Source organism: Dermacentor andersoni, chromosome 8, assembly GCF_023375885.2.
Source record: "Dermacentor andersoni chromosome 8, qqDerAnde1_hic_scaffold, whole genome shotgun sequence".
In the NCBI taxonomy this organism is placed as follows: Eukaryota; Metazoa; Arthropoda; class Arachnida; order Ixodida; family Ixodidae; genus Dermacentor; species Dermacentor andersoni.
The window spans coordinates 36,960,178-36,984,003 of NC_092821.1; the positions used below are offsets into that span (position 1 = coordinate 36,960,178).

The following is a 23,826-nucleotide window of genomic DNA, read 5'->3' on the forward strand; positions in this document are numbered from 1 at the left end:
CCTTGGCGCTCTCATTTCCCAAGGTGGCTCCAAAGCACGCTATGGCGTTTCATGCTAACGCGGGCATGACACTCTGGTAACTGCTGGAGCGGCTGATACGGAGCTGCAAATGATTTCCAAGCTGTCTCGTTAGGGAAATATTATCTAATTGTCAAGGCGAAAGCCTTAAGTAACTCATGCCTACGGTAGTCTAGAAAATTCCGCGTGCGGTACAGAAAGTCATGCGAGCTCGCCTCGCGCAGACACGCGCTCGTGCCACTGCTCGCATGTTCGTCGTCTTCTTCCACAGCTACTTCCGATGCCGCTCATCATGCCAAAAAAGGCAAAGTCAATTAAGATAGAGGTAATGCAGGCACTCGAACCCATGACCTCCTGAGGAAGTCTTAACCTCGAGTTTACGTGGAAGTCGAACCTACGACGATTGGTGTTATGGCGAAGTTAATTAATAAATACTTAATTAATATAGATGCAATTAAGGCACTCGGACTCACATCCATTGGTGGGAGTCGCCCCCTCGACTTTTAGTGGGAGTCAAACTCACGACTTTTGGTGTTAATAGGGATAAGCAAATGAAGCACAGTTAATTAAGGAAGGATAAATTAAGGCACTCAAAAGCACGGCCTTTGGTGGGAGAAAACAAATACTATGGAGTAAGTGCGCATTCGTATCAAAATGTCAAGTAATTTATTGAATGTCTCTTGAGAACGCACGCTTTCTCCTTGCTTGGGCCTTTAGCCTATGCTAAAGTGACTGTTAATTAATATTTCTTTTGTGTATGAACGCGCAGGTCACCAGCCGTTGTTTTACTTAGCGTGTATTGGCTGACACAGCGACACGCCATAAAGATTTCAGTTACGAATGGAGCTTTTGTTTTTTTATTTCGTCGCTCTTTCTCACACTCGCTCAGTAATTAAATGGCTGCAACCTATACGGGCTATAAGACAGTTTGACGAACGTTCCGCTACACAGGAGCTTTCGCGTGTTGCAGAAGGAAAAAAAAATTCATCATTGTAGATCAAAGTTGACAAGCCTACAGTCAAAGGCCGATATCTACAATGACAAATCAGCCGCTTTCAAAAGTGAACAGAACCATCCAACCGTAGCGAAAGGCGGAGACTTAAGGATGCTCCACGTAAGGCAAACCCAAAAGTGACCACTAAACACGAGGACATGGCCACTGTTGCCACAGCTGTGGAGAGTGCAGCTGCAAATGTTGTCGGAATTAAGAACAGTTAAGGACTGGCAGCGGCAGAGTGTGTCAAACACAACCGTGAAGCGTTGCCTGTAAGCGCCGGCCCTTAAATCGAGGAGCCAATTGTGCCTCAGGAGCCAATTGTGAGGGAGGTGAACAAGCAAAAGCGCCTCGAATTTGCCCGGCAGCATCAACAATGGACCGAGGACCACTGGGAAAAGGTCGTTTTTATGGACGAATCTCCATGTACCGCCACGTGGGACCTGCTGTGGCGAGTCTGGCGGCCCCAAAAGTGTCGGTAGGCATAATTTACAGAAGCTCTCGTATCCTGTATAGGACAACTTGCATCTTGCGAACTAGTATTGGTTGTCCAAATGCATATGCAAATTCCTGTAAAAATGTAGCCATTCAATTAGCCGCATCGTACTTTGACACCGCATTTTGTGCTTGCTCTAATGCATATCACATACGTGCCGGGTAGCAAATCACGCAGATCCCTGAAACCAGAGTGCAACACCACAGTGCTCGCCGTGATATTAGTGCCTGTGAAATATTTGTAAAATACCGCCCTACCCGCATTCAGGGGACATTTCCCTCAGGATAAATAAGTCGTTTGCGCTAAGTGCTTGATAATAATAATAATAATAATAATAGTAATAATAATAATAATAATAATAATAATTTCACTTTGACCATCTGAAAGCGGCACATCGAGTAAAAGAAATGCGATAGAATGGAATCGAACTACAATTTACGTTGTGCTTATCAGAATAAACATTTTGAACAGAGCATTTAGCGGACAAATATGATCAGCCGAGGGTGCCGCCAGTACAACAGTTTGTGTTTAGCCAAGTTTAGATAAACTATGACCAACGTATATTTGCACTGAATGTGATAATACAGGCACAAACTCCTGCATCGCGTTGAATATTTTGCTTCTTAAGAAATTGTAGCGGTTAGAAAGCCGATCTACGTGTAATGTGGCATACGTAGAAACGATGTTCTGCCAGAATCTAGGAGTATGAACTATTCTCAGATAACTAATGGACTAAAAAAAGAGAGGCCGCACTTTGTGCTTGCTCCAATGCATATCGCATACGTGCCGGGTAGCAAAGCATACAGATCCCTGAAACCAATGTGCAAGACCGCAGCGTCTGCCACGATTGATCCTGCAGCATGATAACTCGCTCATACACAAGTTCCATATGTTTGGTGCATTTCTAGAGAGTCATGACGTGGCAGTCCTCGAATGGCCTACAGTCGCTTGACCTAAATATCACTGAAAATGTCAAGGGCAACATGAAGCTTTCTCTCGCCCAACGGCAGCCCCGTGTGACCTCAGCAGACGCGCTGAGGCATATTGTCCAAGAGGAGTAGAAGAGGCTTACATCAAGCATCAACATTTGTCGGTCCTTATGCAACTATCCGCAGAGCAGAATGTAGGCTGTGATAGCCGCTGGAGGCGAAGTCACCTGCTACTGATCTTGGGGAACTTTGGCAAGCCTACTCCACACGCGAAAGTAAGAGACCACACCAGTAAAGCTTCAGTGGCCTCTTCAACCATACAATTTTTGTCGCCGGTTAGCAGCTCTCCTTGTGTTTCTGTGGCAAGCATGCGACGCCCCCTCGGGCATAATCTTGGTTCGCCCGCCAGGCTCGGTGGCCTGCTAAGCTCGGCAGGCAACATTGGTCACCGCACCGCAATAAACAACGACGAGCACGGCTGCTCGACGGTCAGTCATCGTTCAGCACCACCCCGCTGCGGAGCATCCGTCGAATGGAGGGCGCCTCGAGCCTTCCCATGCTTACGAACCCAGGTGGATCGTGACACTGGCGACGAGTACCCATGGAGAGTCCCATGCAGTCGCGAGCGGTGAAACATCGCCCCCCGTTGCTGCCGCCATGCTGCTGTGCGGAAGGCTCGAGCCGTTCGAGAGAGATGAGTCCGCCTGGAAAATTTACGAGGAGCAAGTCCACGTGTTCTTCCGGGCAAACGACACACGCGAGGCCAAACTGCGGGACATTTTCCTGGCCAGCTGCTGCACCCGCGTCTTCATACTCTTGCTCGACCTTCTCAAGCCAGCCACGCCGCACGTTAAGATGCTGGGTGAGCTGCTTGCCATACTGCGCTTGCATTTTAACCCAGCACCGTCCACACTAATGGAGCGTTTCCGCTTCAACAACCGGAACCGCCGGGAATGAGAGACCTTCAGGCAGTTCGTTGCTGCGCTACGAGGGTTAGCGAGTGCTTGCGCCTTCGGGGACCAACTGGGCTCGCTGCTCCGTGACGGTTTCGTCTGCGGCATCAACAACTCCGCCATGAAGACGCGACTCCTCGAGCTCCCCGACCCCTCGCTGGACGACGCCGTGAAGGCAGCGCTGACAATGGAAGCTGCCGCCAAGGACGCCGGCGAGATTTCCCGTGCGACTGGCTCACCTTCGGTGGAAGCAGCGGTCAACGATTTGGCGACAAAGGGCAGTACCTGCGGTCGCTGTGATGATGCCCACTCCCCCTCACAGTGCCAGTTCTCTCAAGCACAATGCTTTATGTGCGGGTAAATTGGGCACCTGGCAAGTGTATGTCGAAGGGGGAGGACGAACAGCAAGCAGCAGCCTGATTAAAGCCCAGGTATCACACAAGCCCGCGGCCAAGGTAGCCGTCGCAAGGGTATGCGGCGGGGGCGTGCGGCATGAGGCTCAAGTTCTTTCGCGGCCAGGCTCCACGTCGTTTCCGAGAACCCGCCAATTTTCGACATGTGGCACACAGGTTTTGTACCGTCGTCTGTGCCGCCGTACATGCTGACCGTCGAAATCTGTGGGCACCCTATTTCCATGGAGCTGGACACAGGCGCCAGCGTGTCAGTAATGGCCGGGAAACTCTTCAAGCATACTTTCCCCGGCGTGTCCGTCGAGGCTTCCGGCGCGATGCTGCGCAGCTACTCCGGGCAACTCTACCAGGTCCAGGGTATGGAACAGGTCAGCGTTCGCTTTGGCGACAGGAAGGCAACACTTCCCCTTTAATTAACGAAGCGGTCGTCGCCGACGCTGCTGGGCCGAAACTGAATTCATGCGCTGGGCGTTTATCTGCCAGAGTACGAGGAAGCCAACGTGCATGTGTGCCAGCCAACGTGCCAAGCGGCGTCTGACCTTCCCCGCGGATATCGCCCGGTGAGCTGCTTCACTGGAGAGGGTCCGGAACGCAACAGGCGTTGCACTGCCGAGATCAACGTAGCGACCGCGTTGGCGCCCTCTCCATTATTGCTTCCAAAGTGCGCATGTTTGCCGCGTCCCTTTGGATGTCCAGCACTTGCGCTTTCTCTGAGGAACAACAGGCGTCGCACCGTTGAACGGTTCATGTCTACCTAATCCTAGTCACGGTCTTGTCTAGCCACCGACCTAGACACAGCCGTCATACCTGGCTTAAGGATGATTGTATACCTAAGTATACTAATTACAGCTAAGTGAAAGGTTAAACAAGTGGAACCAAGACTTAACGAGGCTGAACCAAGGTTTCGATTTGCTTTCCAAGGTTAGCTGAGATAAGCCGCAGCCAATTTTTGTTTCACATTTACGGCGTGTGTTGCCAATATCCATGAGTTCGTTGGCCACATTGGAAGTCACATCTAGCAATCCGCGAGCACCTTCGAGCTAGACTGAGCATGTGGCCACTCCGACCATGAAAAGCGAACTAGACGCCATATCCGGGCACATGGTGTTGGTATCTGCTGCTGTAAAACATCCCATATGCTTTAGAGAGCGCAAGCACAAAATAAGCTTGGCTCCATGACTCTTGTTATTCCCAGAGTGCGTTCAAATGCTGAGAATGCCCTGCTCCGGTGGCTCATCGGCTATACTAAACTGGGAGGCCGAAGTTCGATGCGGACAGCAGGCACCGCGTTTTCATGGATGCGAAATGCAAGATTGCCTGCATGCTTCTCGGTGTCAGTGCGCGGTGATAAGCTCAGGGTATTCGAAACTTTCCGGAGCCCTCCTCTAGAGTGCCTTGACAGCTAGAGTCGCTTTGTGGCGGTAAACCCAATAGAGAAATCAAAACCAATCCTGAGAAGTTTGCAATAACACATGCATAACTGGAATCGTGGCATTTGAAAGAGAAACCGCTGAGCTGGCGTACGGGGGAAGTACGCAACACGCTGCAGTGAGCCACGTATGGTTTCCTGCAACGCCTTCGCCGCGCTCTCATGCGCTACAAGCATGCTTGGGCTGCGCGGTGGACGACCCTGTACATTGCTGTCGACGTACATTTCTGCTGATCACCGGGATAGGAACCTGACCGGCTTTGGCAACAATCGCGTGTAACTCTTTGCTCTACAACACCGCTTCTTTCCGTCACATTTTATTTGTCAAGAGGACCATACTGTATTTCCTCTTAATATAATTTCGGGTTTAGACGTGGCCGCTGAAAAAGCTTTAAATGCTCTTTGTGTGGCTTGACTGATCACACACAGCGAGCTTGTCAATTGACCTAGTGGCGTCCGGCACCTGTGTCCGTGTTGTGACCCTGGCGCCTCAATATAGACACTTGACCCCAAGATCGATCCAATACAGTACATGACTTCCTTGTGTTTTTGTCGCATCATCATCATCATCATCATCATCATATTCATGTCCACTGCAGGACGAAGGCGATCTTCAATTACCCCTGTCCTTCGCCAACCGATTCTAATTAGCACCCACAAATTTCCTAATTTCATCGCTACATCTAGTCTTCTGCCGTCCTCCACTGCACTTCCCTTCTCTTGGTACTCATTTTGTCACCCTAATATTCCAACGGTGTTCCAGTCAGCGCATTACATGACCTGCCCAGCGCCATATTTTTCTCTTAATGTTTATTAGAACATCGTCTATGCCCGTTTGCTCTCTGATCCAAACCGCTCTCTTTCTATCTCTTAAAGTTATGCCTAGCATTCTTCGTTCCATCGCTCTTTGAGCGATCCTTCACTTGTTCTCAAGCTTCTTTGTCAGCCTCCAAGTCTCTGCGCGTATGTCAGCACCGGTAAAATGCACTGACTGTAAACTTTCCTTTTCAATGATAACATTAAGCTCACAGTCAGGAGCTCACGATGTCTGCCGTATGCGATCTAACCCATTTTTATTCTTCTGTGAATTTCCTTCTGGTGGTACAGGTTCCCTGTGATTAACTGACCTAGGTAAACGTACTCCTCCGCAGACTCTAGAGGCTGACTTGCGATCTTGAACTCTTGTTACCTTGCCAGGTTATTATCAATGTCTTTGTCTTCTGCATATTAATCTTCAGCCCCACTCTTACACTCTCCCATTTAAGGTGCTCAGTCATTTGTTGTAACTCGTCTGCATTGTTGCTGAATAGAACAATGTCATCGGCAAACCGAAGGTTGTTGAGGTATTCGCCGCCGATCTTTACTTCTAAACTTTCCCAGCTTGAGTACTTCTTCTAAGCACGCAGTGAATAGCATTGAAGAGATTGTGTCTACTTTTCTCCTCGCCCTTTATAGGTATCTTCCTACTTTTCTTGTGTAGAATTAAGGTGGCTGTGGAATCTCTGTAGATATTTTCCACGGTATCTACGCAAGCGGTCTGTACACCTTGATTACGCAATGCCTCTATGACTGCTGGTATCTCTACCGAATCAAATGCTTTTTCGTAATCTATCAAAGACATATAGAGAGGCTTATTACCCTCGGCGGATTCCTCGATAACCTGGTTAACGACATGGATGCGATCCACAGTACAGTAACCTTTCCTGAAGCCAGCCTGCTCCCCAGGTTGACTAAAGTCCAGTGTTATCCTTATTCTATTGGATATTATTTTGGTAAATATTTTATATCATACTGCGAGTAAGCTAATGGGCCTATAATTGTTTTGTTCTTTAACGTCGCCCTTTTTGCGGATTAGTATAATGTGATTAGTATAACGTTTCTGATCAAGAAATGCCAATGTATGAAAGCCTCTAACCCAACAGTTAGAATAGAACTGGCAGAACTTTCCAAGTTAACCAACAAGCGTAAGACAGGTGACATAAGGACGTATAATATGGATAGAATTGAATATGCGCTCAGGAACGGAGGAAGCCTAAAAGCAGTGAAGAGTAAACTAGTAATAGGCAACAATCAGCCCTTACAAAAAAAATTGTTGAAAGGTTATTGAAATATCATTGTTCAACGTCAACAAATGACCTTGAAAGATCATTGGGGAATTGTTGAAACATCATTGAGGAAATTGTTGACAAGTGTTGATAATTGGCCCGCGACATTTTGTCGAAACATCATTGTGGCCTCTCAATTTGAAAGATCATTGGCATATCGTTGAAACTATGGTGTATTTCACTGTTGAAAGCCCATTGAAGCATTGTTGAAGATGTGTTGTTTGTCAATGTTGAAAGCCCATTGAGGTATTGTTGAAATGTGTTGTTGGTCAATGTTGAAAGCCCATTGAAGCATTGTTGAAGCTCAAAACTGAAAGCCCATTGAGGTATTGTTGAAATGTGTTGTTTGTCAATGTTGAAAGCCCATTGAAGCATTGTTGAAGCTCAAAATTGAAAGCCCATTGAGGTATTGTTGAAATGTGTTGTTCGTCAATATTGAAAGCCTATGGAAGAATTGTTGCAGATCTGTTGAACATCAACACAAATTATGTTGAAAGCCCTTTATGCCCCACTGGGTATTTGGCAGTTTAAACCTGCACTTTCCTTAAGATACTGCTGAGCTATGTTGCATATAATTACCTTTGATGTCCGGGTGGTATGTTTGCTGTGAGAGGATAGGGATAAAATTTAAATACAGGCGTTTTGTCTCGCAGGCCTCTGTCACCCTGGGCTCAAAAGCATGCTCCTAGATTGCCTGTAATAAACCACATTGTAAAACTGCTAGCAGTACTGTTATGCCACTTTTTTCAATTGTCAGAGTGAATGGTCCTCCAAAAAATTAAGAGTGCTGAACTGATGCAGACAAAAACCATTTTTCTAGGTGAACTGTTTATTTGTAACCAAACATCTGTGTAAATGTACAACCATTTGTAGTTTGAGAACATCAGAAACTTCTTAAAAACTATTGCACAGTACAAACTTCCTGCAGCTTGACACCATAACAAAATTGAATACTGAAGATGTAGTCTGTGTGGCCCTCAAGTAAAACACATTTCCCAAAAGAAATAAATTTAAAGAAATAAATACCTAAATAAATCAATGTACAAGCAGATTGACATGACTGTAAATAACAACACTCAAAAAAGGTACTTGCTTTCTCTATTAGGTAAGGTAGCCAGTGGTACTATAACCATGGCACGATTTGCTTGAGCCCACAGCACTCAACTGAGACCTGATATGCAGGGTGGTTATCTTTTAAGTTTCATAGATTTATTAAAAACTGACTACAGAGTGCCAAACATTACTTGCATGAGAAATCAAGACACCATAGTCAGCTGATTAACAAAAACTCAGTTCCTAATAAAGTTTTTACGAATTGTAGCCGGTAATTTTACAAGGTGTATACACTTAGAATGAATTTCCAGAATGACACCAGTAACGAGACACATGCCATCAAACTGGCTGTAGAAATGCACTGCTGTAGCACTTACTTTTTTTAAACAAAACGCACTGTTATGCATTGAAGCACAAAAGTAACCAGAATGCCCATGTATTTCTCTCACATTTATGGAAAAATCTTGAAACTGGTGTAATCCTGGAAATTAATTTCAAGTGAATATGTCTTTTAAACTCACTGGCTACAATTTGCAAACTGAAATATGTGCCATGATGTTATAAGTGAATTAATAAATTTATGAGAATCAGTTTAATATTTCCATTTCTTGTGCTAGTAATGTCCACCTCTGAATAATCCAGCTCAAGAACAAGAATTATGCTACCTGGCACAGACAACTTAAAAAAAGTCTGTAAAACTCAAGAAGGATCACTGTACAATCATTATTTATTGGTTGGATGGTGTGTGCCGATTTCAGTAAACCTTACATGCTTTTGAAACATGGCAATCACAATAAGTGACGCTTATGGGAGCAGTTTATTACGCTGCATTGCTGTTGCATGATCCAGTTGTTTTCTGCCATGATAACGTTCCTGCGCAGGTCATTCCATATCAAGCGACTTATTCATATTAACTGCTTCAGATTTTTATATGAAAAAAAGACAGCTATTAGTGATGTGCTGGAATACAGCTAAGTAACTCCTTGTGTGAGTTCCATATCAATTTTATTCACTGCCACAAAAAATAACGAAAGAATTCAGAAAAAAGATATGGTTTCATGCAAACATGAAAGGCACATCATTGCCATTACCGGAGATTTTTTGTTGCATTTTAAATTTAAGCCGACTTATACCTATTAATTTTTACTCATGTATTTTAGATAGCAATAAACCATTTTCACAAAGTTGTGTAAAATGCAGTTTTTACTGAACTCTGACAATGGCACAGATGCACTTGCAGGTGTGCGATTCCATGCCGAATCGACCAGCGTTTTTTGACACAACAACTATAGCTGAAACATTGCCATATGTTTACTAGAGTTCAAAACTCGTTACCCACTTTTATTTATTTTTGACAGATATTCTGTGGCATTTTGGGGACAGTTTAGTTTTCCTGCTCAGCTGAGCTAGAGGACATCAATCAACATTCTTTTTCAAATGCACATCCTATTGATCGAGGACTTCAAATGGTGTGCGTGGAAATACGATGAAGTGATGCAACTGCCGAAATAGCCATTTTTTCAAATATTTGAATACTTCAATTGCTTTTGGCACCAGCAAAAATTAGTCATATTTCAATCCGTTATTTGTTTTTGTAAGGAAAAATTCACAGGACAGAAATTAAATACAGAATGGTAGCCCAGGTGACATAGTATAGCAGAAAAATATATGAAGCTCTGAAGGTTCAGCTGATTGCCTGTAAAAAAAAACAAATTCTAATCTTTTGCAAGAAGCTTCATGTTCAAGGAAAAAACAGCTTTCGTAGTTGGCCAAAAAATATGTGATACATTATTGGATAGCTCTACATGTCTGCTATGCATGTGTGAAGTTAAAAAAGGCATTATTTTTAAATGCGAGAAATTCTTTTTTGAAATTTTGTCAGCACCGACTTTTCTCGGATGTGCGCACAGCTTGCCAGCTGGGAATGCAGACGACAAAGCTGGCTTCGTCTGCAACACAGATGACAGAGAAGTGGTGTTAGGGTCTGCATTTTATTGCCAAGGGACACATGCTCTAACGCAACGAGGCTTGTGTTTGGTGTGGGCCAGTAAACCATACAGCCATTGCACATAAAATATCAACACGAGGTCTGTTAGAAAAGTATATGACCTTTGGCAGAAGAAAAAAAAACTGGCATAACTGGAGCGTTGGAAACCTAATCACCCTCAAAGTAGTCTCCTTGGGAATTCAGCCACTTCTCCCAGTGGTGCTGCCATCGTTAGAAGCATTCTGAGAAGGCCTCTTTCCGAATGGAGTTTAGCTCAGCTGTCGTTGCAGCCATAATATCTTCTCTTGTCTGAAACCGCGCTTCTTTCAATGACCTCTTGATTTTGGGAAACAGCCAGAAGTCGCAGGCGGCCATATCAGGAGAGTAAGGCGCCTGTCGAGCTACAGTAGTCTGGTTTTTCGCCAAAAAAGTCTGAATCAAGTGCGAGAAAAGCATTGACGTGATGGATGTACCAATTTCCTGTTGACGACTTCAGTATCTTGCGCCACACAGCATCACATACGCCATGGAGGACATCCCTGTAGTAGTCTTTAGTGATTGTTTGACCCTGTGGTGCGTACCCGTGGTGTACCACACTGCGGGAGTCAAAGAAAGCAGTCAGCAACACTTTGACGTTGCTGTGCACTTAGCGGTCTTTGGTTGGTGACGTGGAATGCTTCCACTGTAACGACTGGGATTTGGTTTCCGGGTCGTAAACATGCACCCAAGACTTGGCACCAGTGATTATTGTGTTCATGAAGTTGGGGTCACTGTTTGTGGAATCCAGCATGTCTGTGAGACTTCAACACGAAGTTGCTTTTGCTCCACCATGAGCAGCTTGGGAACGAATTTCGGCGCAACTCTTCTTCATGGCCAAATCTTCGGCGATAATGGAATGTGGATAAAATGTGCTGATGCCCACCTCTTCCGCAATTCCTTGGATAGTCACACGACGGTCCCGCATCACCACGAGGTTCACTTCGGCAATGACCTGGTCATTTCGGCATGTTGATGGCCGACTGGAGCGTGGCTCGCTCTCCATCGATGTGTGGCCGTCTTTAAACTGGTTGTACCTCTCCTTAATCTGTGTGCTGCTCATAGCATAGTCACCGAAAGCAGTCTGAATCTTCCGAATGGTTTCCACTAGGCTGTCGCCAAGTTTCTGGCAAAATTTGATGCAGTAGCACTGCTCCAGTCACTCCGCTATTTTCCTTGCAATAAAAAACCGACGAGAGCACTGTGTACTACCTCATTCAAACGCTGCGTCCCAGCAATTCACGCTATTGGCAGGCAGGAAAAAATTTGTGCATGCGCACAAAGGTTCAAGGGCTGCTGATGAAAATGCGCTTGTTTCATATTCATGAGGTGTTCGCAAAAAAAGGTCAGACTTTTCTAACAGACCTCGTACGTATTAAATACGTGAGGGAATCCTGCAGTGCTAAAAGATATGTTTCATGCAGTTTACAAAAAGAAATATCGGCTATTATATAGACAGTAAATCCAGAAAGAGCGCTGATATTGTTCATACAAAGCATTTTAAAGGGCATGTCGCATTGCAATGCAACATAGAGGGAGCAGGACACTTTGTGCCCTGCTCCCTGGAGCCCAATGATGCAAGAAAACACCTTCCTAAATAAGACTGAAAACCTACATGAGTACGAACAAATTCTTGTGGTGTTGTTTGCTACCACTGTTTCAGAGACGGAACATGCTCATCTATAAAAGTCATATGTGCCATGTTCAGTCTGATGTGGTCAGACACCATTGGCGACCACTTTTTGCATTCATGTTAAAAAAATACAAGTTGAGACTGCAGCGCTTGACGTCACCTGCCTTCGTAATGATAAAAAAAGGCAGTCAGTTTGTTGAGTAGTTCTTGTGGCTAATTATATTAACAATCTTTCCTTGCTAGATGACATGGCTTCATATATTTGTGCTGTATGTGTGACCCACAAATGAACATTATAAAAAATAATTTATTGCATTTAAAGAATAATACCTTTTTGTTACTTGCCACATGCATAGCAGACATGTAGGGCTGTGTAATGATGGGTGACATACTTTTGTGCCAACCACCAAAGCTAATTTTTTACCTTCAACACGAAGCTTTTTGCAAAAGAATTTGAACTTTTCAGTTTTTTTAACTGATCAACTGAACCTCCAAGGCTTGAAATATTTTGCAGCTATCCCAAGTCAACCAGTCTGATTTTATATTTATTTTGTGCCTTCTGTATTTCCCTACGTTAGAAGAAAATTCAAACTTTTCAAATTTTGGCAGTCACAACACTTCATTCTCTTGACATGAACACCATCTGAATATCTGGATCATACAATTTCCCTTTCAAAAGAAACGTGTATCAGTGCCTTCTAGCTTAGCTGGGCAAGAACAATAAATTTTTGCCCAAATTCAAAAACATTTTGCGAAGGAAAATAAATGGGGAGCAAGAGTTCGGAGCTTCAACTGTATCTGTGATGGTAAAAAAAACGCTGGTCGGTTGCCCTGGAATGACTCAAGTGTATGTATGAAAGCAAATTTTCTCGAAAATTTTCTCATTGTACCTACTCAAAATCAAGCAAACTTGAAATGGTTTGCCATAATGGAACAGTTCTTGACAAAATTGAGTCGTTTGGCATGAAATGACTTAAGGTACTTAAAAAATATATGAATAAGGAAACACTATCCTTACTGGAACCATATCAAAAACTAACATAAAGATGTAGTGAACTATAACAAAGCACAGCACTTGTATTCTGGATTGAGCAATCCAATTTGGGCTTCTCAGGAGACTAGCATAATTAACATAAATAAAATTAACATAAACATTTCAAGGCATAGAAAGGCACATTTGTATGCTCATTTGAGAAATTCAAATTGGGCCTGGGCCCTTCAGGAGACTAACATAAAACATAAAAATGTCGAGAGTTACAAAAGCACAACACTTGTGTTTTGGTTTGAGCTGTCCAACTTGGGCTCTTCAGAGGCTATTGGTCCCATGCAAGAAGCGAGGCCAGAGTTCTTTACATAGGGCATGTTGGTACCACGAAATTTGCGACACGTGAAGCCTGCAAAAACAAGCCAGAACAAGTTTTAAAAAGCAACTTCCACTTGCAAAAGAATGGCATGTAATATGCCCTTGTTATAATGAAATTGATTTATGTATTTGTGTTGCTTTATTCTAACTTTTCATGGGTACAGCTTTACAGCATGACCATTTAAATTTATTCAGTGTGGCTCAGGACTGCAGGAAAAGGCAAAGAGGAACAAAACACTGTAGCAAAATAACTTTATGAATATCCTCAATGTCAAAGATGTGAACTTTGCTTGCTGAGAAACAAAATGGTGAAAAAAATCCATGTCGTTCATAAATAACCCTGAACTGACAACTAAAATTATTTCTTGTAACTTTCATAATTAAAATGTGCAGCACTTCACTGTGCTTTTCCATGCTCCAAATACAATACTGTCATGTCACTACAATTGAGTGTAGCTTCATTTGAAGTTAGGTTTCCTGAGTTCACATGCAATCGGAATGTACTTCTCGCCTTACGACTTTCTACATTAAAGAAGACACTGCTTACAGCGAAGCATGTTTTCTGCCTCAACGACTGAATTACTGTTATAATGAGGATTCCGTGTAGTTGTGCACTAAGCTGCTTAGCATGACACACGCAGAATGTGACAGATACGAAGAAATGCTGTCTTTTAAGAGCCATATGCCATAGGACTGACTTCTTTAACCCTTTTAGGGTTCACTGCCATAGATCTGTGGCTGTGACGGAACGTTCTGAAAAAATTTGCCTTTTCAGAACAAAGTGTTGCCTAGCATCCCACTTGAGGTGCTGCAACCTTCTGGGACCTCTAGAAAATATTCTTATAGTGCTGTCGCTCCTTGGGTTTCTCCAAAACTGATTTTTCACTTAGCTCCTTGGCGTCTGTCATTGCAGTAATTTGGGAGTGTTGCCACAAGATTTTGTAAGTTTCATTACACAAAAAAATTATGCTGCTTTATCCTGCGTAAAAAAATAAAACATGTAAAACTGCGAATACTGAAAGGGTATTGCCACTTTATTGTTATTCAAAAGAATTATTTACCAGTTTATTTTCTCGGAAAGTCACCCTGAAGAACTTAAATCTGCAATAAAAATATTAAGGATGCGCGAAAAGTGATTTTTGAGACTGAACCGAATAATGCCAGAAGCTAATCAAATATTGGAAAGCTTCTGAACAATGAACAGCTGATATCACAATTAATGTAAGATGAGGTTCACACCCTATATTCTTAAAGTTAGCAAGTTTCTGTCATGTTATGAAGAGCTGTTTATTAAAAGCACAAATGGAGCAGCAAAAAGTTTCTTCACATGCACAGGACTCTTCAGTAAGCATAAATGATTGCTATACAGCCTCTAAAGTACGGGTACTTAAATAACATAGCCTGGTCTGCTATTCTTACAAGTTCTTACGTTTTAAGTCTATACTATGTTATTGGAGGTAAAAATTTCCCGTACTTCGGCTCAAATTTCATGTTTTATTGGTGTTTCAAAATATTAGAATACTCGCATTTACAAATGGTGGCCATTCAAAGACTAAATTGAATAGGACACTATTCAATTCGGAAGTTTTGAGTATTTGCACACCACAAAAGATATATAACTCCTAAATTAAAGAGGCATATTTCTCCCCAAAATGTGATCCTCAATGGGCTAAACAACAGCGACAGAAAAGCCCATTCATCTTTGATAAATTTAAGCCCATAATCTACTTGGCAATGGTTCATAACCCTGCTAACAGGTAGGTGAAGTAAGGAAGCAGGAAACAATTATAACAATTTCAGAATGGGAGTAGTGGACATGTCGGATGGTCTGTAAGAAGCGTTATACATTAGGCCCCAAGAGCCTATTCTCAATTTATTGAAGTATATGGGGAAAAGCCACATAAATATTTTTTTCATATCTTAGAATACAAAGTGACAAAGTGCATGTTAATAAATACGAGTCATAGGTTAGGTGCTTAGAATGAGTAAGCGTCCACTGAACATAGTACAGTTGACAGTGAAGCTGGCAACTTTGTCCCTGTTGTTTCTTTGATTGAAACAACCAAAAGAAAATTGCCACACCAAACAGGTTCCCTCTGCTGAAAGGCTGCTGTCTCGCATCACATGGACCTCCTTCAAGATAGGAGCAACTTTGATTCGATGTGGTCTGTTAAAATTGGTGAAACTACTGTTCCACATCTCAGAACCTGGAGAGCTGTTTTGATTTCTGCAATTTGGTGAACGTGCTCCTGCTCGAGCTGAGCAGTAACCACACTTGAGCATAGCTTCTCCGCAATTCGTGTATTAGAATAACACTTTCAGGCTACTTAAACATGTCCTCCATGCCAATAGATTTGGAGCGTGCTTCACAGACTATTCCTTGCAATGACAGCCAAGTAGCACTGCTAATGCGCAAATGCAGCTCATTTTATGTGGTGGAGCCGCTAAAAACTTTCGGCAGTGAAGGCAGCCTTTAAATTTTAGAAGCATTTGAGTATGGCGGCATTAGGCACTTAAGATCATATGAACAGTCATTCCAAATGGTAGGCTAGTGTAGCACACAACTGCACACACGGGCTACTTGAATGTAGTTTATTAGCCAATGGCAAGTTGCTAATTTTAGAAAAAAATGTGAATGTAAAAATGCAACCGGAAAGGATATATGGTACTTGCCTATAACAGCACTGATCCTGTTGGGGTCAAGAGCCTCTTTTGCCCCTTGGTGTTATTTCCAAAGCCCAAATGGCCCATGAGCTCCTCCTCTGTGAACACATGGTGAAGCAACGCCCTTGCAAACTTTCCTGGTCCACCATGGCAGGCCATGGTAAGCTGTGCCAGGATAACCTTCTCAATGTGCACTCCTCCAACCTATGTGAACCTGCATGTTTAAGTAAATGTTAGCAAAACAGTTTTAAGCCTTTCAAGCACATTCACACAACAGCCCTACTGCAAATAAATTACAAAAGTACCTGTTGCAAATCTTGAATGCTAAACTTGACTTCTTACAAGCTTCTTATGCTGTCTGGATGTCACATGTTTCAGAAAAACAATCCAGCACAAACAAGAAAAATAATAAGTAAACCAAAGTATCCAAAAGATCTAGTATTATTTAATGTGATTACCATTCTTAGGATACTTCATATTTTTGGGTGTTTGTCTCTATTTTCCCACCCATTTGTGTCAACGGGTAGCCCATGGTCTAATGGGAAGAGATTGGGCTGCTATGTTGAGGGCAGTGGGTTCACAATCAACAGTCAGAACAGCTTGGGTGACTCGGTATGTGACCTTGGGCATATGCCACTTTCTAATGAATCTCTTTCACGCTATCTTGGGCAACTGTTGCTGCTTGTGTTGGCAAGCCGCATTAGAAGCTCGAAGAGGGATATGACTGTCGATTGTTACTAAGATTATCACTACACATCAGGTTCGCTTGCTGTGCTCCAGAAGTAAAATGCGAGATTTCACTCCACTGTATGATATGTACATAAGCTGCAAAGACAGTATGTGCCAACCACCACCTCATCAATTAAATTAATTGACTCGCAAACCACAGGCTGCACAAGATCATGGAGTGAACTCAGAAGTTTGTGGACAGTCAGTTCATGTCCATGTCGGGGACCTCAAGGGAGACTATCATTTCCTTAGTGTCCCTCATCGTGCCCTCACACATTGTATTACAATTCTGTCTGTCTCGTTGTGCCACCGTTCTAATAGTCATCACGTATCGCCACTAATTAAAATATAAGCAGACACCTATATCTACTGTTTATTAAATCTTTATGGAGAATACTTCGAGTATGAATTTTTGCAGAGATAATGAATGCTACAGCTTAAAGGAGCATTAAAGAAAAATTAAATTAATTAATTTCCGGCATTTTACGTGCCAAAATGACAATATGATATTGAGGTTCGCCCTAGTGGGCAACCCCGGATTAATTTTGACCACCTCAGGCTGCACGGTACATGGGTAGTTTTGCATTTCACCTCCATCAAAATGCAGTTTTATCCTGTGACCTCGTGCTTCGCGGCGCTGTGCCGATGCCCCTAAGCAACTACTGCATGAAAGCACGAAAGAGAAAAATTATTTTAGATGTATCTGTAAATGACTTTACTACAATTCAAGAGATTCACTCGTACCGCGGCAAGAGGCTGAGTTAAGTGTAAAAGGAGCAAGAGGAAAGATTGGTGGCAGTGCTGCCTTGAAGTCGCCACACCAGCTTGCTGTGACGTCATATATTTTGATGTCTGTTCAGGTGCAGCAATTTTTTTTTACAAATAAAGATGTTCATTGTATTCCAAAAAGCCAAAAACCCATAATAAAAACCGTCAGGAACTTTTACTGAACCAATACAACCCAAGTTTGTAAAAATACTTGAAATCCACGATGTGACAATGAGATGTCGGCGCGAAGATTTTGGGGCGATATTCAGAAAATTGAACTTCGAGCTTTATTTTCTCTAATAATTAACCAACTACCAAGAAGTTAACAGAATTAGATACTGAAAACGATGCTTTTTTATTCTAAATTGATTCGGGGTGTCATTAGTGCCACCTTAACACAAAACAAAGAATGCACTTGGCGGCGTAATAGGATAACATGCACCACTGGTTCTCATTAAGGCAGGATTGGCAGGATTGTCAGCAGAGGGCATGCACTGGCTGCTCCAGCGGGCAGCCCTGCCACCTCCCTTCAACATTCCAATTTCCGATTGTTTTATGAGCAGTGATGCAATTTCTGTATCTTAGAGACATAATGCCAAGGAGATTCATGCCATGCTGGCTACAGTATGTGGCGACCGGCACTGCACACCGTCCAGGTCGGCATCAATCTTTTTGGAATTTGGCCCTTGAAATGAGAAAAGCCCCATCACTGCTCGTTCTTCAGCCAACTTCCTCAATGGGTGTTGCTGTTTTGGTTTGATACCGCTAACAGTGCACTGCTGTATGACATAGGTCATAATACCTCCATTCTGGTAAAACTAGAAAGATGTGCACTTATGTAGACCACTAATGTGCACAGGAAGTTCCTGAAAGCCCCTCTTATATCAGGCATATACACTGAAGAAGGCACATTCTATGTTTAATATATTCACAAGTGACACTGAAATTCACCCCCAGTCCCGGTGCAGTTGCAAAGTCTTTCAGCTGAGTGCTTAAAGGCACCATGTCTGCTAATGAAGGTACTCTGCACCATTTGATCACTCGAGGAAATGCCTTGCAGTTGCATCAGCAATGTTGTTTTTTTCCTGCTTCCTGCAATACATTTTCACGGAATCACTGTATTTGATCATGGTGCCGCTACAGAATGGATAGCCAAAGAATTCACCTTAGCATTCCAGCTTGGGTGTCTCCCAGCTCATTTTGAATCTGAAAAAAGATGTCAGTATTAAAACGTGAAGCCACGATGCAGCAAAAGCGACAATGGACCATTAGGCTGACATAAATGGACGGATACAAATGACTAGTCATTGAATACACTAAAGTGTGGCCGCTCTTGCCAATGGCAGTGTGAGCTTGTCAAATAATTTATTTCACATTCCCCTACTTATTTTAAAAATTATTTCCACGCATCTACTGAACTGTTATGGCCACATATTAAAGGCAGCTCCTTCATATAAAACCACAGTGTTACATTCTTTTACTCCCCGTCTACCTGATGCTACTGAAGTTTTGCTTACTCTCAAAGAAAGAATTTCACAGAACTGCTCTTTCGGCAAAGCATTATTCCAAGCTTGTGGCAAAGCGTCGTCATTTATTTCACAACGATGCGCTCCCCTTTCAATCTGTTCACTCTATAGTGCTCGGATTCAACGCAAAAATAGCTTTTCGACATAACTAGCTACTTCTATGGTCACAAGAAACAATGCTAATTATTGATGTTAATGTTGCCGATAACGTATACATGCCGCCTCGAAACACAGTGGGTCAACAAGGCAGATATGCCAGGCATCTCGTTCCTTTACTGATTTTAATACTTCGTTAAATCAATCAGTTACTGAAGTGCGAAAAGCTGTAATTTCACGAAATTACATTATTTTGAATGTTGTAGGAGCTGGGGTGCCATGAAATCCGCCTTTCCGTGAATGCAAAGAGAGCCTACGCGAAGCCGTTTGGGTGAAGCACTCGATGGCGTCGAACGGAGAAAATGAAAAAAGAAAGTTGAATGCGCGCGAACTGTTGGAAAACAAAACACACGCGGTTGGCAAGGCGTATAACTCGATGATTTCGCAGCACTCTGTGGCATCACCCCTATTGTATCTCACGTATCGCATAGAATCGCATGTACACCCTTGAAATTCTTTATTATTGCGCGACAGCCTCCTCTGTGTTTTCCGATCGCGCGAACATCGGCCGCACGGCGTGTCAGATAGTGGCCTTGAAGCACCGCGGAGTCACTCGATCCTGAGGGGAACAGCGTAACATAATACACTTTCGCCGATCCCACCGCCCTAAGTTGCTACAAGCTCGCTCCCACGCCTTGTACTAGCGTGGCGCAAACGAAATATCTTCGATTACAGTACAGATCGGATGGTTTCACGTCGCATTGTTTTGCGCTCATTAATAAGGCTAACTCAATCGGTGCTCGAACACCGTATCAGAAATCATGGCGTACATAAAACATGCCCTGTTTTAACTGGCACCACATAGCTGCCTTACGTCACCACAAGCGGAGTGTAAAGTTAAACTAGGACAAAGCTCCATGTTATATACCACAAATCTAGTGCTGTACAACCAATTCTCACAACGGAAGGATAGTACTAGGAATGAAAACTAGAAGAGAGGCGCGCGGAAGACACACACAAGCGCTGAAATCATTTCAGCGCTTCCGTTCACCGCGTCACAATGGACGAACAAGGGGAATTCGAAACACTCACTCACCCTTGATGTCGCTGAGTCGGAGGCGATCATGGCGATCTTCGAGGCAACAAGCCCATAAAAAGCGAGCAACACGCAGGAATATTCCAAAGATGTCACAGCGAAGCACACAAAGAACGCAGAAACGCAGGAAGCTCTCAAGCAAACAGCGTGCACGAACTCGCCGGAATGTGCCAAGCTTCAACAGCGCAAACGCGCAATCATACATGTACACTCATATAAATACACGCTTATATTATCGTAAATTGTACGATTTGATAACAAATTTTGTAATTTCATGTTATTACTGAACAATTGTTGCGATTTACAAGGGTATGAAAGTTATTTGCTTCGCTTCTTTGATGAACTACTTTCTTTAGCGCAGTAACGCAGTGCACCGGCCGGAGCTAATGGCATGCGCGGGAAAAGGCGCCAAATTCAAACGTCGCAAACGCCATGCTAATTTGTGCGCGCACAGTTTTCGTCGTTTGGATTAAAAAAGAAAGTAATGCGTGCCGCAACCATGCGACCTGAACTATTGACCAGAAAAGTACAGAAACGTCGCTGTTTGTGCTTCTTATTTCGACGTCATGGCAAACTGCAGGCGGTCTGTCGTCCCATTCTTTAAACATTTGTGCGTGCGCTTCTGCGATGTGCGATTTGTCACCGAGAACGTATAGCAGCGCAGATTGTGCTTGGTGGCCGAGCAGATTCCCAACACATTCGCCAGCATCCCGTCTAGGTCACAGAAAATAATTTGGGCTACATGTGAAATATGAGCGCCATGTTGTACATATCGGCCAAGCTTTTCGTTTCGTTCTGTAGCGCGCTACGGGTAACATCTAAGCGAAACGCACTCTGTAAAAACGGTGTTCACTCCTTTCTCCGCCGCACCCGCCGTGGTGGCATAGTGGCTGAGGTGTTGCGCTACTAACCTGAGTGCTTGGGATCTAATGCCGGCCGCGGCGGCTGCATTTCGATGGGGCTGAAATGCAAAAACGCCCGTGTACTGTGCGTTTGGTGCAGGTTAAAGGACCCCAGATGTTCAAAATAATTATGGAGTTTCTTACTACGGTGCGGCTCATAATCAAAGCGTGGTTTTGGCACGTCAAACCCCAGACTTGAATTTTGTTAACGTTCTCCCCCACCTTGACCATATTTAACATGGAGGCATGCAATGCCGTTTCCTAACACACAGCCAGGGCACTGGCGCCTTATAATGGACGCTGATGGAAATGCAGGATGCGTCCAATCATCGGTTCTTTGTCACTGCTTGTAGGGACGTTTGTCTTCTCAAACTGCATATATATATATATATATATATATATATATATATATATATATATATATATATATGCGGGGTGTTTCTGCTAACTTTAGGCCGAGTGTAAACTCTATGCCTTCTATGAAGACGCGACTAAATGCATGTTGCTCCCTTTGGTACATAGCGTGTCGCGCTATTTCTGTATTTTGCTTAATTTGCTAATTAGTCAAGGATAATTAACCAACTTCTGAAGCAAGGAAGTTAGGAAAGAAATTCCAATTAGAAAGTTGCAGAGCAGTTGGCAATTAACACGTCCGCATAAACAGTTTCTGTCTTTCTATCTGTTAAGTATTAGTGTTTTTCAGCTTACTGCGGATGCTCGCGAAATACAAAAAGCACCACGTGACATGCCCGCCTGCGAGTCGTGATTGCACTGCTGCTAAGCCTTCTGCGCACAAACGAAAACATACCATTTAACCAGTGTGAACACCCGTCTGCTTATCGCCATCATGAACCGCAGCGAGGGAAGCACGTCGCTGGCGTCAATACCACAGCCAACGCCTTCGTCACTGCCCTGTCGCCTTTTAAGCGGCAACACATCCTGCTCGATGGTATGCTCGGTTGGGCGCGCTGCAAGCACGGCGCGCAAGCGGGTATGTAAAGTAATATATTTTTTTTTATTTCGCGGGCATCTGCAGTAAGCTGAAAAACACTAACACTTAATAGATAGAAAGTTAGAAATTGCCTAATCTAACGTTTTACAAAGTGCTGTAGAACTTTGTAATTGCAATTTTTCGCCTAACTTTGTTCCTTCAGAATGGCTAATTTTCTTGACTAATTAACTACTTAGGAAAATACAAGAATAGCGTGACGCATACAAGAGTGAGCAACATGCATTTTGTCGCATCGTCTTTTGGTGCATCGGCATATTTTTAAACTCTGAGTAAAGTTAGCTGAAACACGTGTATATACGTCTATGGTTCAAGTAACTTGGAACAACACCCTGTATATCTGCAATGGTGATCAAGTGATCAGTAAAGCAACATATATGTGCAAAAGACGCACACATACATATGTGCGTGTTTTTCACATATACTTCGAAACTCAAAATTGCTCGTGACTCAATTTTATTCAACAATAAGTTAACAGCATTTAGTCAACGACTTTATTGTTGGAAACTACTCAACAATGGTTCAATACTCATTATTCAACAATATGTCAAGAGAATTTAGTCAATGACTTTATTGTTGGAAACTACTCAACATTGGCTCAATAATACTCAATACTATTCAACAATATATCAACAGAATTTAGTCAATGACTTTATTGTTGGGAACTACTCAACAATGGCTCAATAATACTCAATACTATTCAACAATATATCAAGAAAATTTAGTCAACGACTTCATTGTTGAAAACTACTCAACAATGGCTCAATATTACTCAATAGTATTCAACAATATACCAACAGAATTTAGTCAACGACTTTTTTGTTGTGAACTGCCCAACAACTTTACTGTTGAATATTACTCTGTGGTTTCAATAAGTGTTGAGGTATTGTTGAAAGGCTATTGAGTCAACAATTCGTCAACAATATGCCAACAACATTTCAACAGTCATTTTCATAAGGGAGATGCATTCGTTAAGAGACAAAGCCGGCAATATCATTCATAATATGGATGAGATAGTTCAAGTGGCTGAGGAGTTCTATAGAGATTTATACAGTATCAGTGGCACCCACGACGATAATGGAAGAGAGAATAGTCTAGGGGTATTTGAAATCCCACAAGTTACGCCGGAACAAGTAACGAAAGCTTTGGGAGCTATGCAAAGGGGGAAGGCAGCTGGGGAGGATCAGGTAACAGTAGATTTGTTGAAGGATGGTGGGCAGATTGTTTTAGAAAAACTGGCCACCCTGTATACGCAACGGTTCATGACTTTGAGCGTACCGGAATCTTCGAAGAACGCTAAGACAATCCTCATCCATGAGAAAGGGAACGCCAAAGACTTTAAAAATTATATGCCGATCAGCTTACTGTCCTTTGCCTACAAAGTATTGACTTAGGTAATCGTAAATAGAATTAGGAACACCTTAGACTTTTGTCAACCAAAGGACCAGGCAGGATTCCGCAAAGCCTATTCAACAATAGACAATATTCACACTATCAATCAGGTAATAGAGAAATGTGCGGAATATAACCAAACCGTATATATAGTTGTCATTGTTTACGAGAAAGCGTTTGATTCAGTCGAAACCTCAGCAGTCATGGAGGAATTACAGAATCAGGGTGTGGACGAGCC

At 43.1% G+C, this 23,826-nt stretch overlaps 1 long non-coding RNA gene across 1 annotated transcript; it reads right to left on the bottom strand.

The window, feature by feature from the left end:
* Positions 1-16,108: 16,108 nt before the first annotated feature.
* LOC129383561 (uncharacterized) lies at positions 16,109-20,395 on the bottom strand. Its single transcript, XR_008611453.2, has 3 exons — positions 20,286-20,395; positions 18,733-18,773; positions 16,109-16,284 (listed from the first exon to the last, which is right to left on the bottom strand). It is a non-coding gene; the product is annotated as an uncharacterized lncRNA (long non-coding RNA).
* Positions 20,396-23,826: the final 3,431 nt, after the last annotated feature.